The sequence below is a fragment of the Neofelis nebulosa genome, chromosome 2 (assembly GCF_028018385.1).
Source record: "Neofelis nebulosa isolate mNeoNeb1 chromosome 2, mNeoNeb1.pri, whole genome shotgun sequence".
NCBI lineage: Eukaryota > Metazoa > Chordata > Mammalia > Carnivora > Felidae > Neofelis > Neofelis nebulosa.
Window position 1 is genome coordinate 30043138 of NC_080783.1, and position 19700 is coordinate 30062837.

The window sequence follows — 19700 nt, forward strand, 5'->3', positions numbered from 1 at the left end:
TGCACATCTCTCCAACTGCCATACTCTTTGCTCCACAAACATTTAGTTTTATCTTCAGTCTTTTACTGTTAATCGCTAGAAGAGAATAGCAAATAACAGAAACATGGTCAATATGAGAAATTTACAAGCATTTCATAATTTTACGAAAGGTCTTAGAATCATGGTCCTGATTTCCTTCTAGAATGAGTTTTTGTCCTTCTGATTTTATTCTTTTAGGGAGTTGTTCTATATTTAGGTGAAGGCCCCAGGGATCCTGTTTTCAAAAATGACCCTTCTTCCTCAATTGAAGGCACACGGGTCTGTGGATGCTATCACGGCAGAACAATATGTATCCTCTCCTCTCCAGAAGACATTTGGTACCTCTGAGAATCGCCAGATTGAATTATCCCCAAATCAGTCATCCTTTGTCCTGATCAGGAATACTATGGCCATTATTTATAATCCTATTATTAGATGATCAAAACACCCACATATAACCTAGACTTTGATAGTGGTCCTACTTTTAACCACCTGGTTAACGCAAGGCTTCATTCCCTTCTGCAACATTGATTCCATAATACGTTAGGGCTTTTTCCTCTTCGCCTTTTATTTTTTAGCCTTTTTCCCTATTTTCCATCTTATTGTCTCTCTGTGCTACATTTTAGGTACCTGCTTCAGATATATCTTCTTTTTTTTTTCTTTTTAAGTTTATTTATTTATTTTGAGGGAGAGACAGCACAAGTAGGGGAGGGGCAGAGACAGAGGGAGAGAGGAGTCCCAAGCAGGCTCTGCAGTGGCAGAGAGAGGGGCTCGAACCCATGAAACCATGAGGTCATGACCTGAGCCAAAATCAAGAGTCAGACGCTTAACTGACTGAGCCATCCAGGCGCCCCCAGATATATCTTCAGGTTTACAGTCTCCCTTTGGCTGGGTCTACCCTATTATTTTATGCATCCAATAACATAAATTTCAATATTAACTTTGTAATTTCTAGAAGTCCTGCATGGTTCTTTATAAAACTTTCTTGGCCCAAAGTAAATGTTCTGCCTAAAATCCTAGTAATATTAGTGCTTCTGTTTTTAGTATTTAGGTATTTATTTCGACCCATCCTCTTCAGCATTCAGATATTTATAAGTGCTCCACTTTATGTTTTTTTCATGTATAAAACAAAAGGAGTAGATTTAAATTGTCTCTGACATCTCATTTCACTTTAATAGACTACAATTCTGTGATCTTTAGCCATACTAACTTCACTGTCTTTCTTTCTTTGTCTTTTTAATGTTCATTCATTTATTTTGAGAGAGAGGGAGTGGGAGAGGGGCACAGAGAGAGAGAGTCCCAAGCAGGCTCCACACTGTCAGCACAGTCCCTGACGCAGGGCTCAGTCCCGCAAACCGTGAGATCATGACCTAAGCTGAAATCAAGAGTCCTACGCTTCACTGACTGAGCCACCCGGGCGCCCCTACTTCACCTTCTTCCAAAGAGATTAAAGAATAGAAATTGGTTTGTAAAGGGAGCACTCCCATTTCCCCAACTAAAAATGGCAAGTTGCAACAGATGAAAAGAAATAGACATGGCAGTCACATCTTTGGGAGTCAAAATGAGAAATAAGAAAAGTGTTTCCCTTCACAGTACATTACACGTGAAAGAAATTTTATACTGTCCTCTCCTTTTATCCTTCATGCCACCCCACCCCTCCAAGAACACTTAGTGAAGGCAGCACGGCATATATTCATTGATTGGGAAATTACCGCAAAGCCACAGAATCAGAACTGTACATTCTGACCAATGGCCAGGAGAGCCATCAAACTGTATCCGGTACAACGTTAGAGTAACCCAAACAGAGAGTTTCAGGGTTGGCGGGACTTTAGACATCATCAGGCCCAGTCACACTGAATTCCTGGTGTCCTCCCACAAAATCCTCAGTTTGTGGTTGCCTCATTAAACATCTCCAAGTATGAGAAATGTGCCATCATCTGACCCAGTTCTGTACTAGTATGAAAGCTCCACGGGTTCTGTCCACCACCAGTCACTACTCTTTCTTCAGGGCCCACAACACATAGCAGATGCTCAATAAATATTTTAAAAAATGTTTTCTGATAAAGGGTGACTGGGTGGCTCAGTAGGTTTAATTAAGTGTCTGACTCTTGACTTCGGCTCAGGTCAGGATCTCACAGTTGGCGAGATCGAGCCCTGCGTTGGGCTCTGTGCTGACAGCACAGAGCCTGTTTGGGCCCTCTCTCCCTCTCTCTCTGCCTCTCTCTCTTTCACTCAAAATAAATCAAAATAAACATTAAAAAATAATTTTTTTTGAGAAATATTTTTTAAATGAATAAATGCCAATTTTTAACCACTATAGTCTTCAGAAAGTTTGCCTTCTGTTGAGCTCAAATATCTTTTTCTCTCATGTCCTTAGTTTTGCTCTCCGGCCAGATAAATTTCACTCATCTGCATACCAGACCTTGACCCGCTTGAAAAAGTGATCCTACCCAGGGGCGCTTGGCTGCCTCAGTCAGAAAAGCATGCCACTCTTGATCTTGGGGTCGTGAGTTCGAGCCCCATGTAGGGTGCAGAGATTACTAAAAAAATAAATTAAAAAAAGGTTATCCTGTTCTTTCTTTTCCAGAATAAATAGCTTCCACCAATTCATTCAGTGTTTCTCAACATGATACAGTTTTAAGCTTTCCCTCCATCCTGTTCTCTCTTTTCTGGACATGCTCCAGTTTACCATTGTTCCTCTTAAACTGTAATTCTCAGAAAAGAATACAACAACCCCGGGTGCAACCTGACCAGTTCAAGCAGAGTTGGACAAACTCTCCCTCAATTCTATTAAAACAGCTCGAGGGCAAAATCACAGGGGTTTTTGTTTGTTTGTTTTCCTTCTTTCTTTTTTCTTTCTTTTTTTTTTAAGCAGTCACATCCCTTTCTTTTTTTTTTAACGTTTTATTTATTTTTGAGACAGAGAGAGACAGAGCATGAACGGGGGAGGGGCAGAGAGAGAGGGAGACACAGAATCAGAAGCAGGCTCCAGGCTCTGAGCCATCAGGCCAGAGCCCGACGCGGGGCTCGAACTCACGGACCGCGAGATCGTGACCTGAGCTGAAGTCGGCCGCTTAACCGACTGAGCCACCCAGGCGCCCCAGTCACATCCCTTTCTTGATTCACATTGAGCTCACGGTCAAGGAGAAATCTTGTGTTGGTGCAGAAATTTAGCACGTCTAAATGTTGGAACCCGTTGCCCCAGGACACTAGTCTCTGTGCCTTTGGCGAGTGCCACACACTGTGGAAATGTGAGTGGAGGTGGTTGAGTGGGACCTTGCCCAGGTGGGCTACATCGACTCCCTTCTCTTGGGTGATAAGAAGGCACCCGGGTGGCTCAGGTGGTTAAGCGCCCGACCATTGACTTCGGCTCAGGTCATGATCTCACGGTTTGTGAGTTTAAGCCCTGCATTGAGCTGTCAGCGCAGAGCCTGCTTGGGATTCTGTCTCCCTGTCTCTGCCTCTCCCCCACTTGCTCTCTATCTCTCTCTCAAATTAAATAAAAATAAACTTTAAAAAATATATTGGGGCGCCTGGGTGGCGCAGTCGGTTAAGCGTCCGACTTCAGCCAGGTCACGATCTCGCGGTCCGTGAGTTCGAGCCCCGCGTCAGGCTCTGGGCTGACGGCTCGGAGCCTGGAGCCTGTTTCCGATTCTGTGTCTCCCTCTCTCTCTGCCCCTCCCCCGTTCATGCTCTGTCTCTCTCTGTCCCAAAAATAAATAAAAAACGTTGAAAAAAAAATTTAAAAAAATAAAAAATAAAAAATAAAAATAAATAAATAAATAAAAGTATATTTTGTAAAAAAGCCCTGCAAAAGCCATTAGTCCATCTTCTGTATCTCTTTGATGTAGGCTTACCAGATCCATCTTAGGAAAAAACTTCAGGGCCCGTAACTGCTACCTAAGCACATTACCAGCTAGGAAAGCCTGTGAGAGAAGATGATTTGCTTTGTACAGTAACTGACATAAAGTTCAACGTGGGTGTTGCTTAACGAGTGAATTCTGAAGTGAGAGAAGAGAGATAATTTCTAACGAACATTCTGGACACTGCCTTACGGTCTCATTTTCCAGGTGCATATGGTGGAATTTGATTTTTGAGAAGTAATAGAAAGGCCATTCTGGATATCTCTTTTCAGAACCTTCAAAATTTTATTATCTTAATGGAGACAAAACTAAAGTGTCTTCAACTCAAACTATCTATGATTACTGTTAATGTGATTCTGTATGGTGGTTTTGAAGATGAATGTAGCAGTCAGAGAAAGACAAATACCGTATGCTTTCACTCACATGTGGAATTTAAGAAACACAACAGATGAACATAGGGGAAGGGAAGAAAAAATAAGATGAAAACAGAGAGGAAGGCAAACCATAAGAGACTCAGATACAGAGAACAAATTGAAGGTTGCTGGAGGGGTGTTGGGAAGGGGGAGGGGGTAAATGGGAGATGGGTAGGGGGAGGAGCTAAATGGGTGATGGGCATTAAGGAGGGCACCTGTTAAGATGAGCACTGGGTGTTATATGTAAGTGATGAATCACTAAATTCTACTCCTGAAACCATAATTACACTATATGTTAACTAGGATTAAATTAGGGAAAAAAAGATGAATTTAAAATTGCCGTGTCTTTTCTGCTTTTAATAATTTTTGATAGTTGGACTTTAGGCTTAAAATAGTTTGTCTGACTTTGTTTTGTTAGAGAAAATCTGTGATGAACAGAAAAGATACAGGAACCTGTTCTAAAAGTAGAATTAAAAAAAATTTTTTTATTATTATTATATCAAGTGTTTTGTTACTGAGTTCCTTCCAAGTTCCTTGCCAGGAGATTAACTGCTTGTGTTATATTTCAATGAAGATATATTATGTTACTTGGACAGGTGCTGATTTGAGTACCTGTGAAACCCTTGGCTTTTGAGTTATCCAAAGTACTGAGCAGTAGGAACAGTGGATATATACATACGTCCATTCTTTCTCATGAGCCACCATGCTTAAAGACCTTCACAAGACCCCATTTCTTTTCCTCAAGTACTACACCTCTGTTTCTGGGTCAGCATGAGTCCTATCAAATATGAAAGAAAGATACTAAATAAATGCAAATTCTTTTACTGTATAGTTACTGGGTCCGGGACCAATTTACAAAATAATGTAGTTAAGAGGCTTCAGAAGTGGTTCTTTCCTCTCTCTTTTCTACCGCTCTAGAGCGTTAAGTAAACGGAAAAGATGCGAATTATAAAATGAGCCAAGAACAAGAGAAAGCTCTTAAAATACAGTCATAAGTTTTACCACTGAACTGCAATCTATTGCTTCCTTCCTTCCTCCCTTATTCCTTCCTTCTACCCTCTCTTCCTTCTCTCCTTCCTTCCTTCTCTCCCTCCTTCCTTCTTTCCTTCCTTCCTTTTGTCCTTCCTTCTTTTTCTCTTTCTTTCTTAGTCAAGGAAAGAAAAGGAGAACATATAAATGCTTTCTCTCCTTACCTTCTAGCTATGCAAACTTAGGCAGGAAGAACTAGTTAGGAAGTGGAGATTCTATTTCTCCTGCAGCTCTCCAGCTGTTTTGGGTACGGTTGCATGTTTATAATTTTTTTCTCCCAGATGTTACATTTTATAAAATCTGACTCATTAGGGTGGTACTAGTATCTTTAGATGGAAAGAAATCCCTGAGGGCTGGATGATTACACAAGTCTGCTTCACTAAAGACCTGAAATATTTGAATAGAATATTTCCCAGAAAAAAAAAAAAAAGAAGCAATAAGAATTTGCCATAATTAAATAAATCAAAGAGCAATGATTTCAAATTCCTTTTTTTTTTTTTTTTTTTATGGGAAGAATGAAAGACGGATAATATTCTTGTTTGGGGAGGCTTGATTTTTATTTGCAGAATGTTTTTAATTTGTGTGGACTTTTCGTTTTGGAACTTGGTCTGTAATTTTGTTTCCGTGTGCAACAAAAAACCCCCACATTTATTAGAAGACACTTTTCGAATGCCCACTCTGTGCAAAGCACCAGATTTGGTGCTACTTGGAGTAGTAAAAGACCTAGAATACACTGTCCTGCCATCTTTTAGCTTCTCATAAAAGTCTACAATTAAATGTCACCGGGGCGCCTGGGTGGCTCAGTCAGTTGAGCGTCTGACTCTTGTTTTCAGCTCAGGTCGTGATCCCGCCATTTATGGGTTTGAGCCCCACGTCAGGCTCCGTGCTGCCAGTGCAGAGCCTGCTTGGGATTCTCTCTTCCTCTCTCTCTCTCTCTCTGCGCCCCTTGAGCACTCTCTCTCTCTCTTTTTCTCACAAATGGTTAAATAAACTTAAAAAAATTTTTTTTTAATAAAATTAGATGAGATGCCTGGGATCCCAAATGGGAAGGGGACTCATCCAAAGTCCTGCATCTGGCGACACACAGAACTAAGACTTGGTGTCTCCTTAGTTCCAGTGCTCTTTCAACACACCAGGCTACTTAGTACCTGCGGACTTAAATGGCAGGGCCAGCACCAGGGTGAGTCAACTGATGCAAAATTGTACAAAGTACCAAAACTGCATTAATCAAAATGAATGCAAAAAAAAAAAAAATCTGCTGAACAAAATACCAAAATTTTAAGTGAAGTCAGGATCTGGCCCTACACTTGTCTGACCCCGCCTCACTTGCCTCACCCTAATCTTGGCCCTGTGCCGTGCAATCTGAACTTTTGGGTGGACCAAGGGGGACAAACGATAAGGAAACATTCCCATAAGTGGAATAATTGTAAAGTATTATTGTAATTGTAAGTTGCAAAGGAGTCCCTGAATTAATTTATAGAGTGAGATATCCAGATGTTCAGAGATAGATCACAAACTATCCACAGTAGTGTATTGAGGTAAATGGCTCTCATTTGTTTTAATAAGAAACAGACTGTAGGGCGCCTGGGTGGCTCAGTCGGTTGAGTGTCAGATTTCGGCTCGGGTCATGATCTCACAGCTCGTGAGTTTGAGCCCCGTGTTGGGCTCTGTGCTAACAGCTCAGAGCCTGGAGCCTGCTTTGGATTCTGTGTCTCTGTCTCTCTCTGCCCCTCCCCTGCTTGTGCTCTCTCTGTCTCAATAAATAAAGAAACATTTGAAAAACTAAAAAAAGGGGGCGCCTGGGTGGCTCAGCCAGTTGAGTGTCTGACTTCGGCTCAGGTCATGATCTCGTGGTTTACGGGTTCGAGCCCCGCGTCAGGCTCTGTGCTGACAGCTCAGAGCCTGGAGCCTGCTTCAGATTCTATGTCTCCCTCTCTCTCCGCCCCTCTCCCCTCACACTCTGTCTCTCTCTCCTTCAAAAATAAATAAACGTCGAAAAATTTTTTTTTTAAATAAAGAAAGAATGGTGTTAAAGACCCCTTCTTTGTGCGTGCATCAGTGCCTTCTGGAACATCCCCAACCAGCAGCCTGGCTGTGCCGAGCCCCCTTAGTGCCCACCCAATGCAACGTATCTGTTTGCTCCATTTGCTGTTTGGTAGATTTTTTAACATTCTCTGTTTTGAATAGCTATAAATTCTTGCTTCTACTAAGCCAAATTTTCTTGGCTGTTATGCCAACATTTTTTTGTCCTAGCTCCAACATGAGAAACACAGTAATGTCTTACTTTTTCCTCATCTTAAAGTATGTGAAGACAGCTATCAGACTCCTTCAGTTTTCCCTTCTCACTGGTTTCCTCCAGCCATTCCAGCAAAGATGTAACTTTTCAAGTGCCCTCGGTCTCCTAGGTCCTTCCTTTTACACGGCTTTCACCCTCCGGTGGTCTTTTCAAAATCTGTTTTGCCGACCTCAACAAACTACTCCTGATACAGATTGACCATGACAAAGTGGAGAGCTGAGGTTGCCAGCTTTGCAGTTATTAGCATGAAATAATTTTAAATGTTCATGACGAATGGCTCCAAACCATCAAAATAATGATTCTGGCACCCAACTGTTTGGTAATGACCGACTGGAAAGACTTTCAACTTAGGCTTTATTTTATCTTCCACGACTACACTTTATCCCACACTCCCTCCTACGTCCTCCCAGTTTGGAGGGTGGGGGGTGGGGAGGCAAAGCTATTGTCAGGCATTATATAAATATATATTGTAAGGCATAATCTTCCATGAATGGGAGGAAGTTCTAGCACCGTTGCCCTTCCCACCACCCCGCACATTTTTGCCATCGTGTTGAAAAAAACAGTACTGTTGCAACCAAAACCAGTTTCTCTTCCACCTCCTCGACCAAGTTCACTTACTACCTCTCTGAATGATAAACAGTATTGTTTTGTGAAATGGCTGCAACTTCGGTCTATTCTACAAGTCCCTTGACTTTTGTTCCTTCTCCTGCAGGAGAATAGCCTTCTTTTTCCTTCACAAAGGAAATATCTTAATATAAATTAAAATAAGAATCCAATGGCTGCCCAGTCTCCACCCTAAACCCAGTATTGCCCCTATTCTGTAAATGTCATTGACAATATGTGATTGAGAAGCAAAATGTCTTTAGTGCCAAGTAATGATGAAATAGAATAGCAAACAGGTATGGTAGCTGCAGACTTCCACTGTGTGGCCCAGACTTTTCTGAATTTAAACCATGGGTGGTATCTATTTATGAAAAGTTATGTACTCTGTAAGGTGCTCTAAAATCCATTCTTCAGGAGACATAACACTGCCGGGAGACACTAAAAAAGGATTAAAGCTTTGGTGTTGATTGTTTATATAAATGAAAATATCCCAAAACTGGGAAAACTCGGATCTCCAGTAGTGGTCTAGTCATATACTTTACAAAAATAAGGTTACACAAGTCCTGTGCCATCAAGGTTTTCTTTTTTTATTTTTATTTTTTAACGTTTATTTATTTTTGAGACAGAGAGAGACAGAGCATGAACAGGGGAGAGTCAGAGAGAGGGAGACACAGAATCCGAAACAGGCTCTGAGCTGTCAGCACAGAGCCCGACGCGGGGCTCGAACTCACGGACCACGAGATCATGACCTGAGCAGAAGTCGGCCGCTTAACCAACTGAGCCACCCAGGCGCCCCAAGGTTTTCAAATTCAGTACCCATATTCTTTCTGCTAAAAAAATTACTTGAAAAATCCCTTTTCAAAGAAATACTGATTTGAGGAATTCTCTTTGCTGTGACTAAGGCTTTGAAACATTACATTATTGATGATGGTGATTCTCCCAGACTCTGAATAAAATTTGGAAAAAAGTGAGATAAAGACCTAGACTATGTTGGGGTACCTGGCTGGCTCAGTTGGTAGGGCATGTAGGTCTTGATCACAACTCTTGATCTCAGGGTCATGAGTTTGAGCCCCATGTTGGGCATAGAGCTCACATTAAAAAAAGAAAGAAAGAAAAATGTAAAAGACGTAGACTATATCTTTATTCAGAGGTAAATAAGTAGCTTTATAAACGAGAGAAGTAAGAAGACTATAATGTTCTATGGTATTCTATTTTTTCACCACTCTTGGCCAGATTTGGGGATAATAATGGCAGCCCCCAACTCAAACACCTTCAGAATACAGGCATCTAACAATGTGTGAATTCCATACAGATTCAATATTTTGAAAAATAAGAAGCCCACAAAACAAAACGAGTGTCTGTTTATTTATTTATATTTTTTAAATTTTTAAATTTTAATTTAAAATTAAATTATTTAATTTAATTTAAATTTTTTTAAATAATTAAATAATTATTTAATTTAAAATTTAATTTAAAATTAAATTAAAAATTTAAAAAATTTTTAAATTTTTTAAATTTATATTTTTTAAATTTTTTAAATTTTTATTTATTTAAGTAATCTCTGCACTCAACATGGGGCTCCAACTCAGGACCCCGAGATCAAGAATCGAATGCTCTTCTTTTTTTAAATGTTTGTTTATTTTTGAGGGAGAGAGAGAGTGCAAGCAGGGGAGGGGCAGAGAGAAAGGGGGACAGAGGGTCCGAAGCAGGCTCTGCGCTGACAGTAGAGAGCCCGACGCAGGGCTCAAACCCACGAACCTCGAGGTCATGACCTGAGCCGAAGTCAGACACTCAACCGACTGAGCCACCCAGGTGCCCCAGGAATCGAATGCCCTTCTCACAGGAGCCAGCCAGTTTCCCACTCTGGTTAGTCCCGAACTGGTGATAATCCATAGCTACAATTACTGAACACGCTTAATGTGCCAGGTACTGAGCCAAACCACCTTTTGAGGATTTCCTTTTGTGATTATCACAGCAACCCTATGAGTTAGTGCTATTACTATGCCCATTTGTCAAATGAGGAAACTGAGGTTTTGAGGGAATCGCTGATTTGTCTAAGATACCACAGCTAGGAAGAGATGGGACTGGGATCTGACAACAGGCATTCTGATTCCAGAGCCCATAGACCACTTTATTGCTGGATATTTATTTCTTTATTAACTTCTTTGCGAGAGGGAGAGAGCACAAGAGTAAGCGGGGCCGGGGCAGAGAGAGAGAATCTCAAGCAGGCACTATGCACCGCGCCCAACGTGGGACTCAGTCCCGTGACTCTGGGATCCTGACCTGGGCGGAAATCAAGAGTCGGATGCGCAACCGACTGAGCCGCCCAGGTGCCCTTATTGCTGGATATTTAAATTATATCTGTGTGTTAATTAGCTGAAAGTCTTGCAAAGAAATTAAGCCTCAAAGTTTCTCCCTGACCCAAGGTTAACCATTCTCTGTTTTCTCCCAGCAGTCCACAGGGCCATACGGATTGCACAAATCTGGATATTAACTTCTGGGTGGAGCATTAAAACACCTGAAACGTAAGTAGGCATTGACTTTTCAAATATGTGCTTCGTCTTCTTCAACTGTCCAAGTGAAGCGTGGGGGTTACACTTCTAGTCAGCCGGCAAGTGCCTTTTATGAAAAGACCTTGATCCCAACAGAACGAAATAGGTATCATTTCATTTCCACTCAATTCACTTGTGTTTTTTTTTCCCATAAAGGAAGAACTCTCTCCCAACCCCACTGCCTTTAAAAGTGAATAAAACATCTGTATGCCTAAAATTAGTTGGCTCTTCTATCTGAGGTTGACCTTAATGCCAGCTGAATAAAAAAGTTATTGTGAAGGTTATACGCAGTTTAGCTAGGCTTCCTGAAAGCTTCTATTAATTTCCGAAGTGAACGTCTCTCAAACGATGTCTCCCTCATCTTTATTCTCACTCTCATGCCTAAGGCCCTTCCCTCTTTGTCTTCAATCGTGGCAACATTCTCCCAAACTGCTGCCGGATGATCCTTACAAAAACAAAGCTTTGGCGATGTCACTCCCAGCTACACACATTTTTATTCGTTCCCAACTGACAATGGAATGAAATCCAAATACTTAAGCACGACATTCAAAGGCCTTCATTACCAGAACATTCCCCTTCTTTGAGCCAAACCAAAATACTCCCAGCCTCCTAGTATGCCAAGGACTATCGTTATTTATCTTCGTGTCTGACATTAAGTAGTAGCAAACGACATAGGAACAACAGATAGGCAAGATGCTTCTCTATTAGGGTGTGTGTCATGCCAGGGCTTGGGATGGGAGAAGCTCTGTGGCAATCACTATTCTACCACCTCCCAAACAGCAGGAGCCATCAGTCTCACGCCCAGCCTTTAATTTCCATTTAAACTTCCCTGGCTTCCCTTAAACAATCAACAGGTGCCTTTAAAAAACTTGGGCATACTTCAACATCTTCCAAGCAGAGACTGTTCATCCAAAGGGTAGCAAAATACTCTACTGGTGTCAGACATCTTGGGTATAATCTGGGGTGTGGTATAGAGTTTACATTTGATAGCTAGTGGAAGATACTGAGCAATGCTCCCAAATAACTCCCCCCAGCTCCCCTCCCTCCCCCGCCCACTGACACACACATACACATATGCTTTTCAAAAAAAATCTCTCTTCCCTAAGAAGACAGCCCTTGAAAAATAAAGTTTTGCTGGGTCACCGATCTGTGGTTTTCACCGGAGTTTCTCTGTCGTGTCCATTGATCTGTTCCACTCATTTCTGTCATTCATTCAGAAGCAAAATACATGTTCCCTCAAGGTTTTCAAAGGAGACACATTCAGCTCTTCAATTCTTTTTTACCAGGTTTTTAGGGAACCCTACACGGGCAATCCACATAGACAAAGATCAACAACACCATATCCTTCTCTCTGTTCAAAGGAGTTTAGAGACTAAATTCTCTTAAGATTCTGTTAGGTGTACATTTTTGCAATGGTCCATAAAAATCCATCTAACTCATCATTGTGGAACTAAATTAAACCCCCTTGCATTCACCAAATGTTCTGCCAGAAGGAATCCTTGTGTTTTGTCAAGGTAGATACACAAAATGTTTCCCTCTATCGCCAAGCCACAGTTAAAAGTTTAAAAGTTTAAAGCCACATTTAAAAGTTTAATGATACACATTTCTACCAGATGTCCTTCCCCCAAATCATCTGGGTTTTACAGACCATTTATCACCACACTTTTCTGCCAGGATTCTTGCAGTGAAATCTCTTTGTTCAGAAAAGAGTTCAGACTTTACTATCTATTAAATCTCAATTGATCAGAGACCAATTTATTTAATTAAAAATACAGTTCTCTGTTCCAGGACCAGACGTTGGCCACTTGAGTATCTGGGTAAATGTAACCCAGGAATGTGATAACTTGGGTCCCCTCAGAATCCGAATCCCTGCGGTAAACATCGCTCTTCATACTGTTTGGAAACCAAACCACAAACTTCAGGGGTAGTCCTCTGACCTTTGCTCCACACCGAGCATTTATCACCCATTTCTAACAGACTTGATGGATCTGCATATATGCACACCCACCGCGTAGCCTGGCACCTAGTTAAGTGGCTACTCAAAAGCTTTTACGGTCACGTATATCTGTTAGTCTTTATCTCAGGCACAGTTATTTATTTGCCTTTCAGCAGCACATATGGTTTAAGACAAATACAGTAGCTATTTCCTCTTTTCAGGCAAGTCTGAACGTCTCATCTTGACATTCTTATTGTGCTGTTCCAAGCATTTCCAAATTGAGAAAGCTATATGAGGTCTCAGTGGAAAGTCACTGCCAGCCAAGACTGTTTGCCTCTGCCTATGTAATAAATGACAGGGTTTCCTTTAAGCCCGGGTTCAAAGACTTAATTCGCTTGCTATTCATCTCCATTTCTGGTTACTGCCCAGCAAGGCTCATTTCTTTTTTTTTTTTTTTTTTTTTTTTAATTTTTTTTCCAACGTTTTTTATTTATTTTTGGGACAGAGAGAGACAGAGCATGAACGGGGGAGGGGCAGAGAGAGAGAGGGAGACACAGAATCCGAAACAGGCTCCAGGCTCTGAGAGCCCGACGCGGGGCTCGAACTCACGGACCGCGAGATCATGACCTGAGCCGAAGTCGGTCGCTCAACCGACTGAGCCACCCAGGCGCCCCCCAGCAAGGCTCATTTCTATTGCCCTGATGTTTCTCCAGTTTTACCACTGAGTCTGATTGCCAGCCTTCCATCACTTCTCAAAAAACATGTGTGTTATGTGTGTGCACGTACCCACATGATTAGATTGAGGACACATTTTTTTCCTGCTTTCTTTTTGTCTCTCTTTTTGCTCTTTGTTTTTTTTTAAAAACTTTTTTTAAACATTTATTTATTGTTGAGAGAAACAGAGAGACAGAGCACGAGAAGGGGTGGGGGAGAGAGATAGGGGGACACAGAATCCGAAGCAGGTTCCAGGCTCTGAGCTGTCAGCACAGAGCGCCACGTGGGGCTCGAACTCCTAAACCGTGAGATCACGACCCCAGCCGAAGTCAGATGCTTGACCGACTGAGCCACCCAGGTGCCCCGAGATTGCAGGTGTAATTTTGAGATTGCATTATCCATACTTTATTTGTACTCTGTCTCGTATGTGTACAGTTTTATTTTGCAATCATTTTATTTCTTTCTAGATACAGGGCACAGTGTTAAGCAAAGATTACAAATTCAAGTGCTGACAGTATTCTTGAAAGTATCATAAATGAATGATTTGGAAATGGTGGTGACTATGGCAAATCAGAAAGTACATTTCTCATCTAAAGAGGAATGGAGGGGCGCCTGGGTGGCTCAGTCGGTTAAGCGTCCGACATCGGCTCAGGTCGTGATCTCGCGGTTCACGAGTTCGAGCCCTGCTGCAGGCTCTGTGCTGACAGCTCAGAGCCTTGAGCCTGCTTCGGATTCTGTGTCTCCCTCTCTCTCTGCCCCTCCCCTGCTTACGGTCTGTCTCTCTCTGTCTCTCAATAATAAATAAATGTTAAAAAAAAAAAATTAAGAGGAATGGAAATGCTGCTTTGGGTAAGAGAGACTCCCCCCTTACAAAGGCAGCTTCTTCCTCTTTCTGCTGTCGCTAAGGGAAGATTCCCTGCTTTCTCTCTGCCAGTATGTTTCCAGGAGCCATGACCATTGCTAAGAGTAGCTCCTTCCTTGAGGGTTTCTTACAGCCTCCCTTCATGGAAGGTGGGCACTGCTAGATCTCCAGCCCAGTGCTTCAAGGCAACGTCTAGAGGAGCTAAGTTAGTTAGGATACAGGCCCCGCTGCTTTACCAGAAGCCCAAAACAATAGCGGGGCAAATATTTTCTCACTTAGTCACATAGAGAAAGGAAGTCCGAAGAGGTAGGGCCTCTCTGCTCCCTGAGGTCATCTGACGTCCCAAGCTTCTTCTAGCTTATGAAAAAAACATGTTTCCCTCATCCACATGGTACAAGATATCTCCTCATTGGATCCATGTCCCAGCCAAGGAGAAGAGGGAACAAAGGTTGGTAGAGGGCCTTAGACTCTGGGACAGAGGGCCCCTTAAAAGCTGGGGGTCCTTTTTGACGCTCCTCTTTCACACCTGATCCACCAAGGAACCTATGGATTCTGGCTTCCAAACAGAGATAGAATTCAGCCCCGGGACACCTGGGTGGCTCAGTCGGTTAAGATTCCGACTCTTGGTTTTGGCTCAGGTCATGGTCTCGTGGTTCGTGAGTTTCAGTCCTGCCGTGGGCTCTGCACTGACAGTGTGGAGACTGGGATTCTGTCTCTCCTTCTCTCTCTGCCCCTCCCCCACCCCTCTCTTTCGATCTCAAAATAAATAAACTTAAAAAAAAAAAAAAAAGGAATCCAGTCCTTTCTCCTCTTATCCAATCCACTCTCATCTCTGACCGGGCGTCTCGCAATAATCTTCTAACTGGTCTTGCTACTTCTATATTATTCGCTTGGCCGCACTGCCACCACCACACGCCAAAGTCTGTTCCCAGCAGAGCAGAAGGAGGGATTGTTTGATAATAGAAACAGATTACATTTCACCTCTGCTCAAAATCCTTCAATGGCGTCCCATTTCCCTTAGAGTGTAAGCCAGAGTCCCTCAGCGGCCTTCAACCGTCTACACAATCTGACCTCCCATGCATCCTTCTTGCTTCCTTTCTTCTACTCTTCCCCTTGCTCACCTCGCTCACCCTATTCTAGCTCTACTGGCATTTTTACTGTTTCTGGAATGTGTCAGAGGCACTTCTGCCGTAGGCTTTTGCGCTGGCTGTTCCTTCTGCCCGGAACACTCTCGCCTACAAGATCCACATAACAAACTCCCTTACCCCGTGCCCCCCCATCTTTTGTGGTTGCCATCTTCTCAAAGAGTCCTTCTCTGTCCACTCCAGTGAAAGTTAAAAGCACCTTACCTCTTCCCTTTATTCTGTTCTTTTCCCCCCAGTTTTTTCTACAGCCCTTACCACCTTTTAACACATCATGTCATTTGCTTTTTTATTGTCTATCCCCTTCTGCTAGAATCTAAAAACTAAGAGGGAAGAAATAATTGTCTCATGTAGTGAGGAAGCACAATTAACTAGGATAGTCCCTGAGAAATGGAGGCGCTTACTAAATACGTACTGAAATGATCTTGTGGTTCATGAGTTCGAGCCCCACATGGGGCTCTGTGCTGACAGCTCAGAGCCTGGAGCCTGCTTCAGACTGTGTCTCCCTCTTTCTCTGCCCCTCCCCTGCTCATGGTCTGCATGTCTCTGTCTCTCTCTCTCTCTCAAAAATAAATAAACATTAAAAAAAATTTTTTTAAATACGTACTGAATGAATGAGTGATTACAATTCAGAAATGGTGGCTGCCAGCACTAGGTTAATGTTATGGGTTGAATTGTGGCCGCCCCAAAAAGATAGGTTGACGTCTTAACCCCCAGTATCTCACAATGTGATCTTATTTGGAATTAGGGTGTTTACAGAGGTCATCAAGTTAAAACGAGGTCATTAGGGTAGGTCGTAATCCAGTATGACCAGTGGCCTTATAAAAGGGGGAAATTTGGACACAGAGACTCACACAGGGAGAACGCCACGTGGTGATGAAGGCAGATATTAGGGTGTCACATGTACAAGCCAAGAAATGCCAAAGTTTTCCAGCAAACCACCAGAAGCTAGGGAAGATTCTCCCTCACAGACCTCCCTCACTTCAGGAAGGAAACGACCCTGCCTGCACCTCACTTCAGACTTCCAGCTTCCAGATGGTGAGACAAAAAATTTGTTTTAACATTTTCAGATTTTTTTTTAAGTTTATTTAGTTATTTTAAGAGACAGAGAGAGAGAGAGCATGGGAGGGGCAGAGAGAGAGAGAGAGAGAGAGAGAGAGAGAAAGAGAATCCCAAGCAGGCTCAGCACTGTCCGTGCAGAGCCCGCTGCGGGGCTCGATCTCACGAACTGTGAGATCATGACTTGAGCCAAAATCTAGAGTTGGCTACTTAACTGACTGAGCTAGCCAGGCGCCCCTAAAATTTTAAGATTTTAAGTTTAGAGCACTTGGTCTTGTCAACCCTATGAAACTAATATAGTTGCTAGATAGGTGGGTAGGTGTGAGATTTGGAAGCTTAATTAGGTCCGGAGGTGCCTATAAACTAAAGCAACATATCAGCAAGGTATAAGAATTATACAAGATTGGGCGCCTGGGTGGCTCAGTCGGTTAAGCGGCCGACTTCGGCTCAGGTCATGATCTCGTGGTCCGTGAGTTCGAGCCCCGCGTCGGGCTCTGTGCTGACAGCTCACAGCCTGGAGCCTGTTTCAGATTCTGTGTCTCCCTCTCTCTGACCCTCCCCCATTTATGCTCTGTCTCTCTGTCTCAAAAATAAATAAACGTTAAAAAAAAAAAAAGAATTATACAAGAATACGTCCTTAAGGGTTAACTCTCTGTCCAAGGACTCAGGGGGACAGTTGCTGAACTCTGCCTTACTTCTCTCTTTTCTCCATCCTACCCACACCCCTCACCATCATCACCACACAAAAACATCTGCTCTAAATCGTAGGGGAATTCCTAGATTATATTTCCTGTGAAGGTGTCAGCTGGGCAACATTTAGCAACTCTTGAAGATCTTTCTCCAGCTTGCACTAACTGGACGTTGTGTCCAGTCAACTCATCTGCTTTCTGGAAGATTGGGAACCTCTGTGAACCTCAGGGTTTTCTGTTCGAAGGGATTCTGAAACGGACGAGCTAGGGCACTCATTTGCAAGGTGCTGCCCCCCTCCACCAAGAGAACTGGGAACAGAGGTGGTTGGTGTCGTTCAGCAGGTCCTATGATCATTCTGGCCCAGTAGGGTCAGTAATGGCATTGGAAGGGAGAGGTTTCTGACTTTTGGTGAACATAATCATTGTAGTGCAGTTAGGGGTCTTCCACTTGCTTTTTGTGTTTGGAGAATGAGGTTCCTTCTGCCTCCTGCTTAGGATTTTGTAAGGTGATTTAGACTGCCACCTGGGTGGACCGTTGGGCTGCAGAATTCCTAACAGCCTAAAAGGTCATAACCACCAGGAAGGTGAGGGTGTCCCAGTATATAGGCAGAAAACCAAGACAGGGAGTTAGACATTAGGCTAGAAAAGATTTGACACAGAGGAGGGTCAGGGACCAGAAGCAGTGGGCAGAGTTAAATCCCAGACCTGCAAGCAAAGGGCGGCAAGAAAGAAGCCAATTCTTGCTTCCTGAAGTAGGATACATGAAGGAAAAGACCAGGTGTCAAGAGAAAAGCCAAGATCCTGGGGGTGCTCAAGGTCAGAGAGACTCTGGCGATGACGGTGACTTGGGGGTGAACTCACAAACTCTCCTGTTGCCTTTGGTTCTGAACGGGGTTTGTAGCAGAGCCAATCATTTCTTCAGCCCTTGTTAAGCACCTGTGATATGTTAAGACTTGTGCTAGGGACCGTGGGGTTCAGAGGTGACAGGCATTGTTCTCAAGGAATTGAGAGTTTGGTAGGGCAGAAATCAATGATAAACCAATGACAATATAATATATTAAGTACAATAAGAGCACAGTGTCATACACTGTTGTAGTAGCTAAGAGCTCAGGCTCTGTTTTCAACAGATCTGAATTTATATCCTGACTGTCCGGTTATTGGTTGTGTGATCCTGAGAAACTCACTAAGCTTCTTCAAACGTCAGTATCCTTTCTTGTAAATGGGAATAGTAATAGGACCACTTACCCACTTTATAAGATTCTTATGAGAATCAAGTTATATCATACATGCCTGGCACCAAAACAATTCCCAATAACATTGACTATTATTTATAATAATAGTTCTTCTTATTATAATTATCTGGGGGGAGGTGATGTCAAGAAATGTTTCTAGGAAAAAGTGGCATTTGAGCTGAATATTGAAAAATAAAGAAGGGTGGCTGGGTCTGGAAGGATGCTAATGAATTGCTTTTAGTTAAAAAAAATTTTTTTAAAAATGTTTATTCACTTTTTTGAAAGAGAGAGACAGAGCACAAGCAGGGTTGGGGCGGAGAGAGAGGGGGACACAGAATCTGAAGCAGGCTCCAGGCTCTGAGCTGTCAGCACAGAGCCTGACGCGGGGCTCGAACCCATGGGCTGTGAGATCGTGACCTGAGCCGAAGTCAGATGCTCAACTGACTGAGCCACCCAGGTGCCCCTGCTTTTATTTTTTAATTATGCCCTGCCAGATTCCTTAGACAATTTTAGGTGGGATGATAAATTCAGCGTTAGCAGGAGTGTGAGATGTCTCTGAGCAACATGGGACATTTTGAACTCTTCATTCTAACCCTACTGTAATCCCAGATCTTACATATTTGCCCCATTCATGATTGTAGCTCCATGAAATAAATGCAACTATTCATCTTTTTTTCTACTTGATTTTGAATATAACAGACAGAAATAACAAGAAATAAAATTGAGGTTGTTAAAATCGCACCCAGCAAAACTTTACTCCGATTGAAAAGATGCCTTGGGGCGCCTGGGTGGCGCAGTCGGTTAAGCGTCCGACTTCAGCCAGGTCACGATCTCGCGGTCCGTGAGTTCGAGCCCCGCGTCAGGCTCTGGGCTGATGGCTCGGAGCCTGGAGCCTGTTTCCGACTCTGTGTCTCCCTCTCTCTCTGCCCCTCCCCCGTTCATGCTCTGTCTCTCTCTCTGTCCCAAAAATAAATAAAAAAAAAAAAACGTTGGAAAAAAAAAAAAAAAAAAAAAAGAAAAGATGCCTTTTCCATCTTCTTAACCCTTGATAGGAGGGGGGAGAAAAGCTCATGAAAGAGAACTTAAGTTTGGGTGAAATTATAATAGACACATTTTTGTATGGACAAACATAAACAAAATAAAATGATTAATAAATCAGATTTTTTCAGGGCTCCTGGGTGGCTCAGTTGGTTGAGTCTCTGACTCTTGATCTCAGCTCAGGTCATGATCTACGGTTTGTGAGTTTGAGACCCAAACTCCGTGCTGATAGCACGGAGCCTATTTGGGATTCT

At 42.8% G+C, this 19700-nt stretch overlaps 1 protein-coding gene across 7 annotated transcripts in view; it reads left to right on the forward strand.

Moving 5' to 3' along the window:
- Positions 1 to 19700, forward strand: part of CMKLR2 (chemerin chemokine-like receptor 2) — a 47512-nt gene that overhangs the window by 25184 nt on the left and 2628 nt on the right. For 2 of the 7 annotated variants that reach the window (XM_058707636.1, XM_058707631.1), the window contains one exon: positions 10675 to 10747. The gene's annotated coding sequence lies outside the window, so the exon portion shown is untranslated. Of the gene's footprint in view, positions 1 to 3854; positions 4089 to 10674; positions 10748 to 17096; positions 17993 to 19700 lie in introns of those variants that run through there. The other 5 variants (XM_058707643.1, XM_058707662.1, XM_058707647.1 and 2 more) reach the window with 4 other exon arrangements.